This window comes from Bufo bufo, chromosome 1, assembly GCF_905171765.1.
Source record: "Bufo bufo chromosome 1, aBufBuf1.1, whole genome shotgun sequence".
NCBI classification, from domain to species: domain Eukaryota; kingdom Metazoa; phylum Chordata; class Amphibia; order Anura; family Bufonidae; genus Bufo; species Bufo bufo.
In genome coordinates this window covers 716119441-716135348 of record NC_053389.1, presented here as the reverse complement: position 1 = coordinate 716135348, position 15908 = coordinate 716119441, and positions in this window count along the sequence as shown.

The following is a 15908-nucleotide window of genomic DNA, read 5'->3' as shown; positions in this document are numbered from 1 at the left end:
CTGAGGAAGCCTGCTGCTCTTGTAGCCTGGTCAGAATTTTATATATATTTTTCTTTTATTTGTCTGCTGGTGTGTTGAACACAAACTGTACTGAGGGGTCAATCTCCAAACCTACCTCAGCCGGGATGAATGTTTTCTGTTCTGTGATCGATTTGCATGACTAGTGCAGCGACATGTCCCCCTATGGATTACAATGTAGGGGTTTATTGTGTGCAATCTAGTGACAATATTGCAGATATCGAATGACTGGAGCCATCTAATGAGGAATGCGTGGAAAACACTGATTAAACACAAGCAGTGTATGCAGATACAGTTTTGTAGATCTACCATCAGCTTATGTTTCCAAAAAGTGACATTTTGCTAAAATGTGAAAGAAAAAACACATTCAGGTATATACTAAATGAATATTAAGGACCACTTAAAAGCAAAAGGAGGACGAAATATGTTCTGACTTGCATGCTTTGTCTTACAATTAGGTCCAAAAGCTTCGATGTTGAGGACTTTAGCCACAAGAGTTCAGAGATCAATGTAGGTATCACATTCATAAAGCAATCTATATGGACATGGGTAGGGAACTAAATAATGCCAACAATTTTCTGAAAACCTATAGCTTAGCTAGGGTACTGGCTCATCTTAAAGAGACCAGCTTTGTATGGAGACCTAGTGGCGATGCTCCATGGGAAAATAATATGCAAAAAGGTATCTCTCCGGGAAAGAGAACCATCTCGCTTATTTTTGCAAGTGGCTCAAAACAACTGTGGCTATTTTGGCTTTGTTATTTTCCCTCTTCATGTCCCAACGCTTGTTAAAAAGTTGGACTTTGACACATAGGGAGCTTATAGCGAGGTGGTTCTCTTTCCCTAGGAAATACCTATTTGCTAAAATCCTATAGAAATGCGTTAATGTGGAAATAGCTAGCTTACATCAGACATAACGTAGTTTTACCCATTCCATCAAACAGCACCAGCAGTCGACCCATTTAGTTTTTTGAACTTTTACTATGAGTACATTTGGCCCATTGCTATGTTTCCCCTATTCCCCAGGTAGCCATGTTATGCCAGTTAGACTGTACTACCCACTTGATTAGCACTAACAACATAACCACCAGCTAGACCATGTCAGGTAATATCATATTCATCAGCAATGCCACCAGTACGGTAACAAGCCACAAACATTCCTCCTTACTTGGTTCCTCATGACTGATGTTGTTCTGAGGTAAATTTCCCTTCATTTTATTTTCTAGTCCAGCGTGATGCACTTCCAAACTTTGTACAAAAACTTCTACCTCATTTTTTAATACTTTTTTTTTGCCTTTGTAGAATTGAAAATGTGGGGTTTTCTGGTTTCATTGTGTAAGAGTGTGTGAGGTCTTCTGGAAGAAAATTAGCTTGAGAGTGATTGTGACTTGGATAACTTGCTCTTCTTTGTCTTTAGCACTGGGCTTAAACTGAAAAAGGGATCTCATTGGACTTATGAGTGGACATCAATTTGTGTAAAGATGGACACAGACATAATAAATGGGGGTTAATCTATAGATAAAAGGAGGCACTGATGACCAGTGGTGTATAAGGTACAACGTGTGCTAAAAATCTATTTCAACTTCTAGGGTGCAACCATGTGTTTGTACCTACTGAGCCAGGTACTTATTAATGTCGACACTCCTTAAAGGGCATCTGTCATCAGATTCGTACCTATTAAACTGGCTGACCTGTTGCATGTGTGCTTGGAGAGAGAGCAGAGCCTCTAGGTGTAATGGCAATGCCCCCATTGCTCCTAGACACTTGTTTGCATATATTATCCATCATTTTTCTCAGCAATGCGGACACATATGAACATGGGACCATCACAGATGCCTTCAGCTGCCAAGGGCTTATGTAACAGGTCAGCCAATTTCATAGGTGCAAATCTGCTGACAGATGCCCTGTCATTAAGAATCCTCCTTGAAAATAAAATGCTCCTTTTGCCAATTGGTAACAGTGCCCACCTATGGATTAACTTTTTGTCCAGACAACTATTTAAATGTTTGTCCCTCTGCCCGCTCTTTCTTGAACCTGAGCCCTGTCATCCCACTCCCTTGGTTCTACTTTGTACTTGGAACTTTGTTGGATGTGTTGATAAATGTAGAAAGATGATCACTCTAAATCTATGCAACTGGTGGACAACATTCATAATAAGGCTTCATATACCAGAAAAGCATTAGCTGCCAACGATTGGTATGGCTCACTTATGTCAACTAAGATCATTTTAGCTGCTTGTAGGAGTGATATAATACAAATAAAATAATCTGGAATTATTGTTAGGTGCATAGTCAACTTTACTTTATCAATAGATTGGTCATAGTTAAATTTGTATGTATAATGCAATATATTAGACAAAATTATAATATTTAGAACTATTTCCTAGTCTATTGAGTAGACTTTAGACTCTTCAACAACAGCCAAGGTGCCATCAACATTCCTACATTGGTATATACTTGCATAGATAAGATAAAACATTTTTTTTTGTGATTGGTCCTTTGACTGAGGAATGTACCTCCATGAGAACCTCTGTTCACATCTCAGATAAATACAGACCTTTTGAACATCAAGCAGACAGATATGACTAGATGGTACAACTGCTGAGATGACAATGGTGCCACAATGGAACCACTACGATTTATGGTTAAAATAGGGTGGACAATGCCACCTTTGTTATGAGTCAACATTAGGTTTATTAAAACGGAAGGGAAAGTTTTAGACCCCCTGGATGTGCAGAGGACATTTTTAGTTAATCCACTGTTATGTCTGATTCCTCCCAAAAATATTTATTACAAAAAAGGGTGCCTTTTATAATGTTAGAGGCATCTCCCAGCTATGAGATGACCATTTGGAAGACCTATCTAAGGGCATAAAAAACCTAGTGACAAAGGCCATGACTGAAATTTACGGTCACTTACTTTTTTTTGGCCCAGCAAATCCAGCATGAGCCGAGCTCTGTAGTCTGCTCAATGCAATGCACAAGCTCAGGAGTCCTCGTATTCATGACTTCCCAGCTTCCTCAACCCCACAGCTGATATCTCCCTATATACAGTATAGGAAAAGAGCTGACAATTACCTATGGGAGGGAGGGGCAAGGTTCAGCTCATGAATATCAGGATTTTAGCACTCGGCTTATATTTTTAGAAAACAGTTGGGTCAATTAAAGTGAGTGATTCAGCATTTTATTCCCGATCTATGTCACTAGTTTATATCGCCTTCAGATAAAATTGGGGACAGATTCCTTTCAAATTAATTCAGTACAAAGACAAATAAGGGCATTCTCTTTCAGATCTGTCTATTTTACTATGACAGGGGACACAGCTGATGATCCCATGGTTTTATATATACATATATATATAGATAGATGTAAATTGGATATGTATGTTTTACTCCGAAGATTTTTTTAACTTACAGTGCTGCACCTCATTAGGTAGCAAAATGGGTTAAAAGAAACTGATTGATGTGATGACAAACAGCTTAACTTGGGGACCATACTTAATTGTGGACATCGAGGGGTTATTGTTCTCTTGCTTTGACAGTGCTATCATCACCATGGTAAGGAATTCCTGTACAACTGTTTTGTGCAAATATTTGCATGGGATATTCTCAGTCTGCAATTTGCATGTAACTACCCAGAATGCTTGTCGGCAGTTTGATGTCTGTGTGACATGACTCGGGGTGTGAGCATTTACTATTCAAGTCAGTTCTTTTTCTACTGTTCCCAGTCTAAGAGGTAAAAAAGTGTAAATATGTAGAATAAGTAGATGTCTGTGTTAAACTAGAAACAACCGTCAAACGTCTAAAGAGAGTGCGCTATAGAGAGAGCCAAGTGTCATCTTCCATTAGTGACACAATGAGCTGTCTCGTGCTTTCAAAGTATGTCGTTCCTTGCAGGGTTGAGAAGACTTCTGCAACTTGCCCTCCTAGAGTGTAGAACTGATGTCATGGTCTGTGCTTAGATATTCAAAATCCAGATAAGACATAAAAAGGTCTAACACAGCCAATGTTAACTATAGCTGCATTTGTATATAGAAAGCAAGATCCCAACGTTACAGAACTGCAACAACAGATATGGTGCATAGAATTGTATATAGAGAATGACCACTGAAAGTATCATAGATAGAATCAATAGGGGGAAACCACACTAGATATCTGGTGTAAAAAAAGTTGCAAACCGTGTGATCCGACAGAGACTGGCTGGGGTGGGATTTAAAAAAAATTCACGGACAGGCCCTTTAAGCTACCATACATAATAGGTCAGCTTGCATGGACAAGAGGTACAAAAGGCCACTGGGTGGCAGTACAAAAATATGAAAACAGTAAAAATATAGTAGTGGGAGTAATTTTTCTCTTTACTATATATTGTAGCGCCTAGCATGGGTTGATCAAGGTATTTAATTGGCAATACAGATTGATAATACAAATGCATCCAAGACATTTGTAATTGAGATAAGGGCCATACCATGCCCACTTCTGGAATCCAATTTTTTTAATGAATGTCTGCGTCCATTGTCAAGCCGTGCTTGGCTTTAAAAGCTTTGCAATCTATGTAGAGCTGGCTTTGGAGACAGTCATTTGCAACTAGGGTCCATTTGATATGAGGTCAAGATTAGAGATCTGCAAATTACCTGTTAAATCTTTTTTTTTTTTGCATTTGCAATTTATATCAGCAGCCACTGTTCATTTCTACTTGGTCTTGCAATGGCTTCCAGTTGACATAAACACCCCAAAAATACTCCTAATGCTGATTTACTCCATTAGGATTTAAGGGGAGTAATCTCAGTTATATCATGGTTCCTAATACCAATATAGAGAGATAACCTGCACACTTATTGAACCTCTAAATATTAGCTCAGTAGTTTTAAAGGGGGTATCCGAGTGTTGAACTATTCTCAGGATAGGTCATCAGTATCTGATGTTGTTTGAAGAGATGTTAGGAGATTGTTGTTTGAAGAGGCTGCGGTGCTCCACTGATCGCTGCGGCCTCATCCTAGACCAGTGATGTCACATTCATCGGTCACATGACCTAGATACAGCTCAGTCCCATTCAAGTGAATGGGGCTGAGCTGCAATACCAAGCACAGCCACTATCCAATGACTAGCACTGTGTTTGGAAGGGAGACCAAGGCACTCACTGGAGTGCCGCAGCCTCTACAAATAGCAGATCGGCAGGATAGGTCATCAGTATTAAACACTGAGAAAACCCATTTAAGATCCTGATAAAATGACCCATTTTACATGACAGGTTCACCAGAGTCCTGCTATCAGTTACATGATCGATTCAGATAGGCCAAGGATGACGGTTATCTTGGGAAAACTGCAATGGTATATTGATTTTTCATGGTGTGCGGCATTGTAAACAGGACACAAAAGGTGTATTAATTTTGGGAATATAATATGCTTGAGAGCCAGGATATTTTAATCCTCATCGTGCCTCTCAACTGTTTTTCCCAATAGAGAAGTCAAATATATAATAGGGCCAGGAACCTTCCAAGAAATTTGGGACATTAATGTAATGTTACACTGGGTAACCAGCCCTCTATGACCTGAAAGTAATCCCAGCTCTTTCCAGAAATGTTATATTAGGAAAGCAATAGCAATTAGGGTACGTCTACACTGCTGGATTTTTTTATATTCGCATGTCACTGTCAGAGCAAACATGCGGGTCGCACTGCAGCCCAATTCATCCCTATGGCAGCCCTGCTACGCTTCGATCTTTGGTCGTGCAACAGCTGTGGCAGTCAAAATTGTACTGTGGACATACCCTTAGGCCTCTTTCACACGGGCGAGATTTCTGAGCGGGTGCAATGCGTGAGGTGAACTATTTATATGGGGCGGTGCACATGAGCGGTGATTTTCACCCATCACTTGTGCGTTGCATGAAAATGGCAGCATGCTCTATATTGTGCGTTTTTCACGCAACGCAGGCCCCATAGAAGTGAATGGGGCTGCGTGAAAATCGCAAGCAAGTGAGGATGCGGTGCGATTTTCACGCATGGTTGCTAGGAGATGATAGGGATGGGGACCCGATCATTATTATTTTCCCTTATAACATGGTTATAAGGGAAAATAATAGTCATTCTTAATACAGAATGCTTAGTAAAATAGGGATGGAGGGGTTAAAAAATAATAATAAATAATTTAACTCACCTCATCCACTTGTTCGCGCAGCCCGGCTTCTCTTCTGTCTTCTTTGCTGTCCAGGAGGAAAAGGACCTGTGGTGAGTGCAGTGACGTCACCACAGGTCCTTTTCCTCAAAGAAGAAAAAAGAAGAGAAGCCAGGCAAGTGGATTAAGGTGAGTTAAATTATTGATTTATTTTTTAACCCCTTCAGCCCTATTTTACTAAGCATTCTGTATTAAGAATGCTATTATTTTCCCTTACAACCATGTTATAAGGGAAAATAATAAAATCTACACAACACCGATCCCAAACCTGAACTTCTGTAAAGAAGTTCGGGTTTGGGTACCAAACATGCCGATTTTTCTCACGCGTGTGCAAAACGCATTAAAATGTTTTGCACTCGTGCAGAAAAAACGTGCATTTTCCCGCGACGCACCCGCATGTTATCCGGCCCAAATCCATGACGCCCGTGTGAAAGAGGCCTTAGTCTTTTTGTCCTTCTCTCCTTATGGCATAAATGAATGCAGTGATTTGTTATATATGCAAATGCATATCTTGTAGCTTATGGCAGCAAAAAGGTTGCCGCAAATGTCATTGTGTACATACTATATGAGGCTCCACACACTCATTGAAGAGGTAAAAGTCTAACTTAATATGAATTAATGTTTAGAACTTAGGTAAAGATTATCTTAAAGGGGTTTTCTAGGATTTTAATATTGATGACCTATTCTCAGGATAGATGCAAGATAATAGGTCGGCACTCCGGTAGGGTATTCGTGGTGCACGCGTCCTAGGAGAAGCACTCCATGAAAACTTTGTAGAAAAAAGACCAGCACTCACTTGCTTGAATGAATGTAGTGATGTATTGTCACAGACATGTCTGAGAAAGGCTAACACAGCCGAAACGCTACACATGAGATTATAATGTGACAATAAATCACTACATTCATTCAAGCAAGTGAGTGCCGGTCTTTTTTCTACAAACTATTCTCAGGATAGGTCATCAATATCTCGATCGGGTTGAAGAGGTCCGTGCACAGCCTTCACTTCATTGTTTACCTGAGGATAGGTCATCAATAATAAAATTTCAGAAAACCCCTTTAAGCTGCAGGTATACGTGTTGACAATCACATAGATGCCATGTACAGCATAGGCAGTCTGTTATATGGTTAAAGTTCCTTGCTGGGCGGGTAGTTTAACAATGATGAGTTCTGTCCTTACAGTAATTCTTCATCATAGCTGGGCTTCCAATATTAGCTACATTTTAGCTATTTGGGTGTCTAAACAAGTGGCCATTATGAGAAAGGTTGGTGAAAGATCTCAATGTACAGCTTGCTATTTTGTGACTCTAAACTGGAGATTCAATTACATAATAATTCAATTTTCTATACTCTACTGCATACTTAGGTTGTAACACAATACAGCATTTTACACTAGTCACTGGCTAGTGTTTGCTATATAAACACCAGAGAGCTAAGGACGTGACAATGTTCAGAGGAACATATGTGAGGAACTCAAAGGCTATGGACACCTTTGCAGCTATTTTTTTTTTATTGATCATTTGCTGTGCACCTTTTCATTCTTCATTTTCTTCCTAAAAGCAAAATTAAGCAACTTTCTAGATAGTCCTCATTAAAAGTGTGCTACTATTTTGCAGAGTGTGTGTAAGTCTTTCACTTAGCTGGTGGTGCTGCTGAATCTGACACAGATCTGTAAGAGCACTGCTCATTTTTCTAATGGCTCTCCCTAGACTCTTCTCCCTTCTCTCAGTGTTTCAGATAGCAGCAGGGAAGGAGAGAATACTGTACATGGCAGATCAAAGTGTGGGAAGGTGGAAAGCATCCATCCCAGGAGGTCCACTCACATAGGCTTTCAGATAAGGAGCAAAGGTAGTCGGCAGGGTGAGAATAACATAGATTGTGTATGAGAAAGCAGAGCACCCATGGCAAACTCTTCAGAGGGAGTATAATTTCTAACTCATCAGCATCAATTATTGCCAGTACATGTGTGAGGATATGCCTCATGAGCTGTAGAAGCTGTGCTGATACATGACAGCTAGTGAAGGTAGCAGTATCCTGAACACACAGACCTCACATGCAGCATGCATTACTTGGAGGGGCATGCTGACATGAAAACAGTCTGAAACTTGGAACAAGTTGCAAATTGAATATGAGGTGGTCAGAGATTGAATAACGAAAGATTGCAGACTGAAATTAACTTTTTTTTACTCAAGGTAACTGCTTACATATTTAAAAATATTGTATTCACTGTCAAATGTCTCCATAGACTTTAATAATTGTATTCACTCCAGTGAGAAACCATCAATCATCTCTGTTTAGGTACAAAAATGATCACTGCCAACTGAAAATCCACCAGTACCAACTCACATTTCTACTCACTGCTTCTCCATTTACAGAACCCCTACCCCAGTGAGACAAAAGGGGTCTTCTTGTGTAGTTGAGAGTTAAGACCTGCTTAGGCTAGGTTCACACTCATTTTGAAATTTGTATTTAGATAGTATACAATATGCAAGACTTACAGAGCAAGGTGCTATTACCTACAGATGTGTGGGGTGGTGATATGGTATTTATGGCAGACTGGGTGCAATAGGGTTCTTATTGTTATACGTCAGCACCTGGCAGTTTTTGGGGCACATCACTTTTTCTTTTATTCCAGACCAGCTATGGATATGTATATACAATGTTAAAACGAGGGCATATCTGGGTGAAATGTGCTCAATGTAAATATAAACATGGACCACACAAAAAGTGACAAATACAATAAAAGAAATCTTGATGTTCCATGGCTCGTGTGACTAATTTGCATCTTCATCATGCCACTGAAGCTTCAAGGGGAAATTCTGATAGATGTCTGGAACTCAAAAACAGAAGTTGCACAGATATGACTGGCACAACACCATACAGAAATCAATGGTGTTTGCAAGGAAGCTCTAGCTAAGATTTAGAATTTGGAACTCTCCAGTTCACAGCAAAGGGGTTCAGGCACATCATTAAAGGTTCCCTTCATTCAAATAAACTTTAATCACCGTACAATGAAAAGTTCTGGAACTTTCTTACATACTTAATGTTGCAGTTCTTTACCTTTTCCAAGATCCAAGATTGTTTTGCGACAGTGAATAGGAATTTTCTTCTCTTGTCTATGGTAGACAACTGGTACAGATCTAATACTTTTCTCAGTTAAAAACGTGAATTTAACTGTATCAAAGCTATATTAGGCGTAATTCTGGTGCAGATTGTGACGCAATGGTCTTTTGCTCCACAATCTGTGATTTTTCCCCGTTCACGTCAGATATAAAAAAGTGGGAGGGGAAGGGGACAGACCGGCAGGCCTGTCTCATTTACCATTTTCTGCGCCAGTTTTAGGCATAGAAAATGCCAATCTTAATAGATGTCACATACACATATACAAACTATGACATACGTACATGTACATACACTGGGACTAATGCACACATATACATTCACATACATACATTAAAACACACACAAACACAAACTGTGGGACATACATGCACATTGACACACACGTAGATACATTCATCTGTATATACCAGTAGATAGCCTATGCCAGGATGGTGACTGTAATAGACAATGCATTAACTTAAAAGGGTTTTCCGAGCGTTTCTAACTGATGACCTACCCTCTGGATAGGTTCATTGGTATCTGATCAGTGGGGGTCTGACACACGAGACCCTGCCGGTCAGCTGTTTGAAAAGGCAGCGCCGTGGCCTTCTCTCTGCTTTTCCTATGCCGAGTGACGACATGTTCATGCGTCACCTGGTCTAGGAGCGGAGAAGTGAATGGGACTGATCTGTGATACCAAGCACAGCCACTATACTATTTACGGCGCTGGGAGAAGGCCGCGGCACTCACAGGAGCGCCTGTACCTTCAGTTGATCGACTGTGTTCCCGGGTGTCGGACCCCCACTGATCAGATACTGATGACCTATCCTGAGGATAGGTCTTCAATATGAAAATCTCAGAAAACCCTTTTAAGGCCAGAGTTCTTGTCCATTGACAATGACTGCAATCTTTATATGGAAATATCCATGCTGTTATTGATGATTATTGATGATATTCGCTGGGCAGAGGAGTCACTGATCTGAGAGGTGAGCATCCTCCACACTTCTTCCCGGACTTGGGCAGCAGGAACCATTTGGCACAAAAGCCGCTAAGCATGGATGCCCTTCTGCTTGATAGCGCCCACAGAAACTGCCACAAACAGCTGAATTTCTGAAGTTGATAGCCTGCAGACTATTTTATACATTTGTCTTAGAAGTAAAACAAGAGAAAAGTAGCAATTTACTCTGAAATGAAGACAAAGTAAGTTTAATAAATTAGAAATAGAAATTAAATAGTCTATTAGAAATGACCAATGGCTTTCATCATACTGGGAAAGCTTTATTTACTTAAAACCAGAAAGCCACTTTTAAGCATGACCGTCTTTTTGTTCTGGGAGCGAGGTAATGGGGGTCTCTGGTCTCTTTTTGGGCATGGTAGCTGTAGCACTTACACATAAATCATTTTGTATGCACATAACTCTCTAGGGATATATTTATAACTGTGGATAAGTAAGTTAAGGCAGAAGCTGGTTCCTCACCGCGAGTTTAGTGGTTGAATTTCAATGATGAATATATTACAATGTTGTAGACATTAGTTCTGAGTTATATACAGTATAATACTATTTACATACTCCAAGAGGGCCACTTTTATTGAAATACAGGCAAATACAGAAACAAGGCGCTATCATCTGTTCAGCTCTCATCTGACATTTCCACTTTGACGTTCATTGCTTTGAAGATGTTTGCGTTTTCTGAAAGTCAATAAGAGACTTCAGTGTTATACAATCTCATGTTGTAGGATGCATCTCTTCAATTAAAGAGAATATTGCAAAATGTGCAAATATGTTGCTAAACTCTGTCAGAAAATGGTAGTTTTTACAGTGTTCATACTGTCATTTTATTCTGAAATCATAGGGACCCGCCAAAAACAGAAATCAGTGAGTAAAAGATTGGTACAGTGTCCTGTTTAGACTAGCCTGTGGCTACACGGAACTGAAAAGAAAAAGTTGTATTACGTTGTTCTGCAGTGATGTTATTTATTGATCTTGACAAAGGCGTTTTGTTGGTTATGTGGTTCATGTGTCTTTCCTTACCATAACTCCTGAAGATAAGACTCACAAACTCAACTAAAGCAAGGCTGGAACCAGCTTGGGTTGGGCGATATCAAAAATATTTGAATGATATTAAGAAATTAATCGCGATAAAGATATATATCACAATAAATACCTATTTAGAAGAAAAAAACACTTGGGGCCACAAAGAGACGTTATACTGTATGGGGGGCCACAAGGTAACATTATACTGTATGGGGGCAGCCACAGGGAGACATTATACTGTATGGGGGCAGCCACAAGGAGACGTTACACTGTATGGGGGCAGCCACAAGAAGACGTTACACTGTATGGGGGCAGCCACAAGGAGACGTTATACTGTATGGGGGGCCACAAGGAGACGTTATACTGTATGGGGGGCCACAAGGAGACATTATACTGTATGGGGGCAGCCACAGGGAGACATTATACTGTATGGGGGCGGCCACAAGGAGACGTTATACTGTATGGGGCGGCCATAAGGAGACGTTATACTGTATGGGGGCAGCCACAAGGAGACGTTATACTGTATGGGGGGCCACAAGGAGACGTTATACTGTATGGGGGCCACAAGGAGACGTTATACTGTATGGGGCGGCCACAAAGTAACATTATACTGTATGGGGGCAGCCACAGGGAGACATTATACTGTATGGGCACGGTCACAAGGAGACGTTATACTGTATGGGGCAGTCATAAGGAGACGTTATACTGTATGGGGGCAGCCACAAGGAGATGTTATACTGTATGGGGGCAGCCACAAGGAGACGTTATACTGTATGGGGGCAGCCACAAGGAGACGTTATACTGTATGGGGGCAGCCACAAGAAGACGTTATACTGTAGGGGGGCAGCCACAAGGAGATGTTATACTGTATGGGGGCAGCCACAAGGAGACGTTATACTGTATGGGGCAGCCACAAGGAGACATTATACTGTATGGGGTGGCCACAAGGAGACGTTATACTGTATGGGGGCAGCCACAAGGAGACGTTACACTGTATGGGGGCAGCCACAAGGAGACGTTATACTGTATGGGGGCAGCCACAAGGAAATGTTATACTGTATGGGGGCAGGCACAAGGAGACGTTATATTGTATGGGGGCGGCCATAAGGAGACGTTATACTGTATGGGGGCAGCGACAGGGAGACATTATAGGCAGACAGGCAGAGACTTCATTATGGGAGCGAAGAGAAGCCGGGGGCGGCCACTGCGGGCAGTAATTGTACTGGTAGGCAATTATCCAGGGGTGGGCGGAGGCAGATTTTGAAGCGGTCAGCGGACACGACCGCTTCTATGACGTCACAAACTACCGAGGTTATTAGGAAACAGCATTATAACCATATCGCTGTTTCTTAATACCGCGGTATATCGCTAAGATCGGTATATTGCTTAAAGGGACACTGACAGGCCAAATCAGCATATATAGTTAGATATATAACATTACAGGTCTTATACAGTCTTTTAAAAGCATATAAGTATCCCCCCTGTCCACCTTATAAAGAGCGAAATATAAAGTTTTATAACCTGCTTGTCCGGTTACCAATCTGCCCAAGGGGCGGCGTTTCATGTGAAAATGCGCCCAGCCAGCCTTCCCAACTGCCGTTCTGAAGCCCCGCCCAGCTCATCAATATTCACTTCGCTGGGCGGCGGCTAGAACTCTCCCCAGTCCCGATCCTGCGCATGGGCAATTCAATTGTCTATAACCCCTTTGACGATGTGAGTGAGCAGCTCTCTGAAGCGCTGCTCTGAACAGTGCATGGCTGAGGCTGAGGCTGCAGCTGCCTCGAAGACGCAGGCAGGCTCAGGGCCGTCTTTGCCGCAGGGCAAAAGGGGCAGCTGCCCCGGGCCCAGTTGCTCCTGGGGGCCCCAGGGAGCTCCGTTTCCCGACTCCCATTCACTAGTGACTGCGTTGCTAGGTTAAAACATTCGGGGCCTGGGCCCCTGATGTTTTGTCCCAGGCCCCGAATGTCCTGCCTGCCTGCTAGATACAACTGTATTGCCGTACACAGAACGGCAATACAATTGAATCTAATACCCTGGGAAGAGGTGAAGGACCTGTGGTGACATCACAGGTCATGTGATCAGCAAAACAGGCTGTGATAGGATGACCTGGATGATGTCACCATCATGTGACCAGTGCAGGATTGGACTTGAGTGCAGAGGAGAAGGAGCCTAATGCTGATGTCTGTACATGAGGAGAGGTAAGTTAAGGGAGAGGCAGAGCAATGCTGGGGGTTGTAGTTATTTAACTAGGATGTACTAGGGCTGAAGGGAGGGATGTTATTGACATGGGACTGTATGTTGAAAGTGGATGGTGGGGGGAATGATGTTTATGTACATGGGACTTAATGTTTAGGCTACGTTCACACTTGGGTTTGGGGATCCGCTTGTGAGATCCGTTTCAAGGCTCTCACAAGCAGCCCCAAATGCATCAGTTTAACCCCAATGCATTCTGAATGGATGCAGATCCATTCAGAATGCATTCGTTCAGCTCCGTACAGCACCCCGTTCCGTTTTGGAGGCGGACCCCAAAATGCTGCAAGCAGCGTTTGTGTGTCCGCATGGCCGTTCTGACTTACAATGTAAGTAAATGGGGACGGATCCCTTTGCATTGACACAAAATGGTGCAATTGTAAACGGATCCGTCCCCCGTTGACTTTCAATGTAAGTCAGGACGGATCCGTATTGGGACTTAGAAATTCAAATCTAATACAAACGAATCGGTCCTGAACGGATGCATTCGTTTGTATTATCGGTGCGGATCCGTCCTGTACAAGTACAGGACAGATCCGCACGAATGCAAGTGTGAAAGAAGCCTTAGGGGGTTATGTTTACATGGGACTGTGCGTTGGAGGCGGCTGGGGAGGAGGTGATGTTATTTACATGGGACTGTATGGTGGAGGGAGGATTATAACTGCAGGGGGCACTGCAGATCCAGGGGACATTATAGGCGGTCTTATTACTACTGGGGGCTCTATAGGAGGGTCTTATAGATCCGCCTTTTTTCTACTAAGCGCACTATGGGGGCCTTATTACTACTGAGGGATCTGTAGGAGCTTTATTACCACTGGGGGAACAATAGGGGGCCTTATTTCTACTGGGGGGCTTTGTGGGGGTATTATTAATATGGGAGGGCTCTTCTAATAATGGGGGCATTGTTGAGGAGCATTATCACGGTTGGGGCAGCGTTACTAATAATGGCATTCTAGAAGGGAATTACTATTGGTGGGACTATGAGGAGCACTATTACTATGGGGGCAGTAATGTTTCTTCAGGATAGTATTGGGGGGGGGGGGGCAGGGGCGTAACTAAAGGCTCATGGGCTCCGATGCAAGAGTTCAGCTTGGGACCCCCTTCCCTCAGTGCTTTGTGTGTCTTCTTATGCGGCACAAGTGTCTTTGGGCCCCTTCAGGCTCCTGGGCCCGGTAGGGACTGCTACCTCTGCACCCCCTATAGCTACACCCTGGAGGGGGGGGGGGGGCACAGGAAGCAGCAGGATAACACTGTGGGGACTCCAGTTGGGGGATAATGATAGAATGTGAGGAAGCTAAGATGTCTGTGTGTCACACTCTGCAGAGACGAGGCGGCTGAGAGAAGTTGTCCAGACCGAGTGGAGAAGATGATGAGAGAGAAGATCTACAGAGAAGATGATGACAGAGAGGACACGTCACCTGGAGGCCCTGGACGTGACAGGTAAGTGCTGCTGTATAGCAAGTACAGCAAAGTGCGGGGGGGGGGGAAGGGATCCAGGGGGCCCAAGTAAATTCTTGCCCAGGGTCCAATCAATATTAAAGATGGCCCTGGGCAGGCTGTGTGTGTACGCAGGCGCGATCTAACCACGGCGGGGCGCAGGCGCAGAAGATTGGGCATGAACGATGCCCGGACAATTGAATTGCCCATGTGCAGGATCGGGACTGGGGAGAGTTCTAGCCGCCGCCCAGCAAAGTGAATATTGATGAGCTGGGCGGGGCTTCAGAACGGCAGTTGGGAAGGCTGGCTGGGCGCATTTTCACATGAAACGCCGCCCCTTGGGCAGATTAGTGACCGGACAAGCAGGTTATAAAACTTTATATTTCGCTCTTTATAAGGTGGACAGGGGGGATACTTATATGCTTTTAAAAGACTGTATAAGACCTGTAATGTCATATATCTAACTATATATGCTGATTTGGCCTGTCAGTGTCCCTTTAACCCTAGAACCACCTCACCCGCTCAACAGGAAGGCCTGTCTGTGCCCAGATCCAGTTCTGATTAAACAGCGCACTTGGAGCAAGAACAGGAGTGGAAGATCACAATAACCATAATGCTACATACTATTAACCTCTTTTATACCCCACACATTTTGGATGTTAAAGGGGTTGTCTCACTTCAGCAAATGGCATTTATCATGAAGACAAAGTTAAAGGGCATCTGTCAGCAGATTTGTACCTATAAAAATGGCTGACCTGCTGCATTTGCACTTGGCAGCTGAAAGCATCTGTGTTAATCCCATGATTTAATATATTCAAATATATGCAAATTAGCCTCTAGGAGCAACAGGAGCGTTGCCATTACACCTAGAGGCTCTGCTTTATTTGCAACTGTCCCATCCT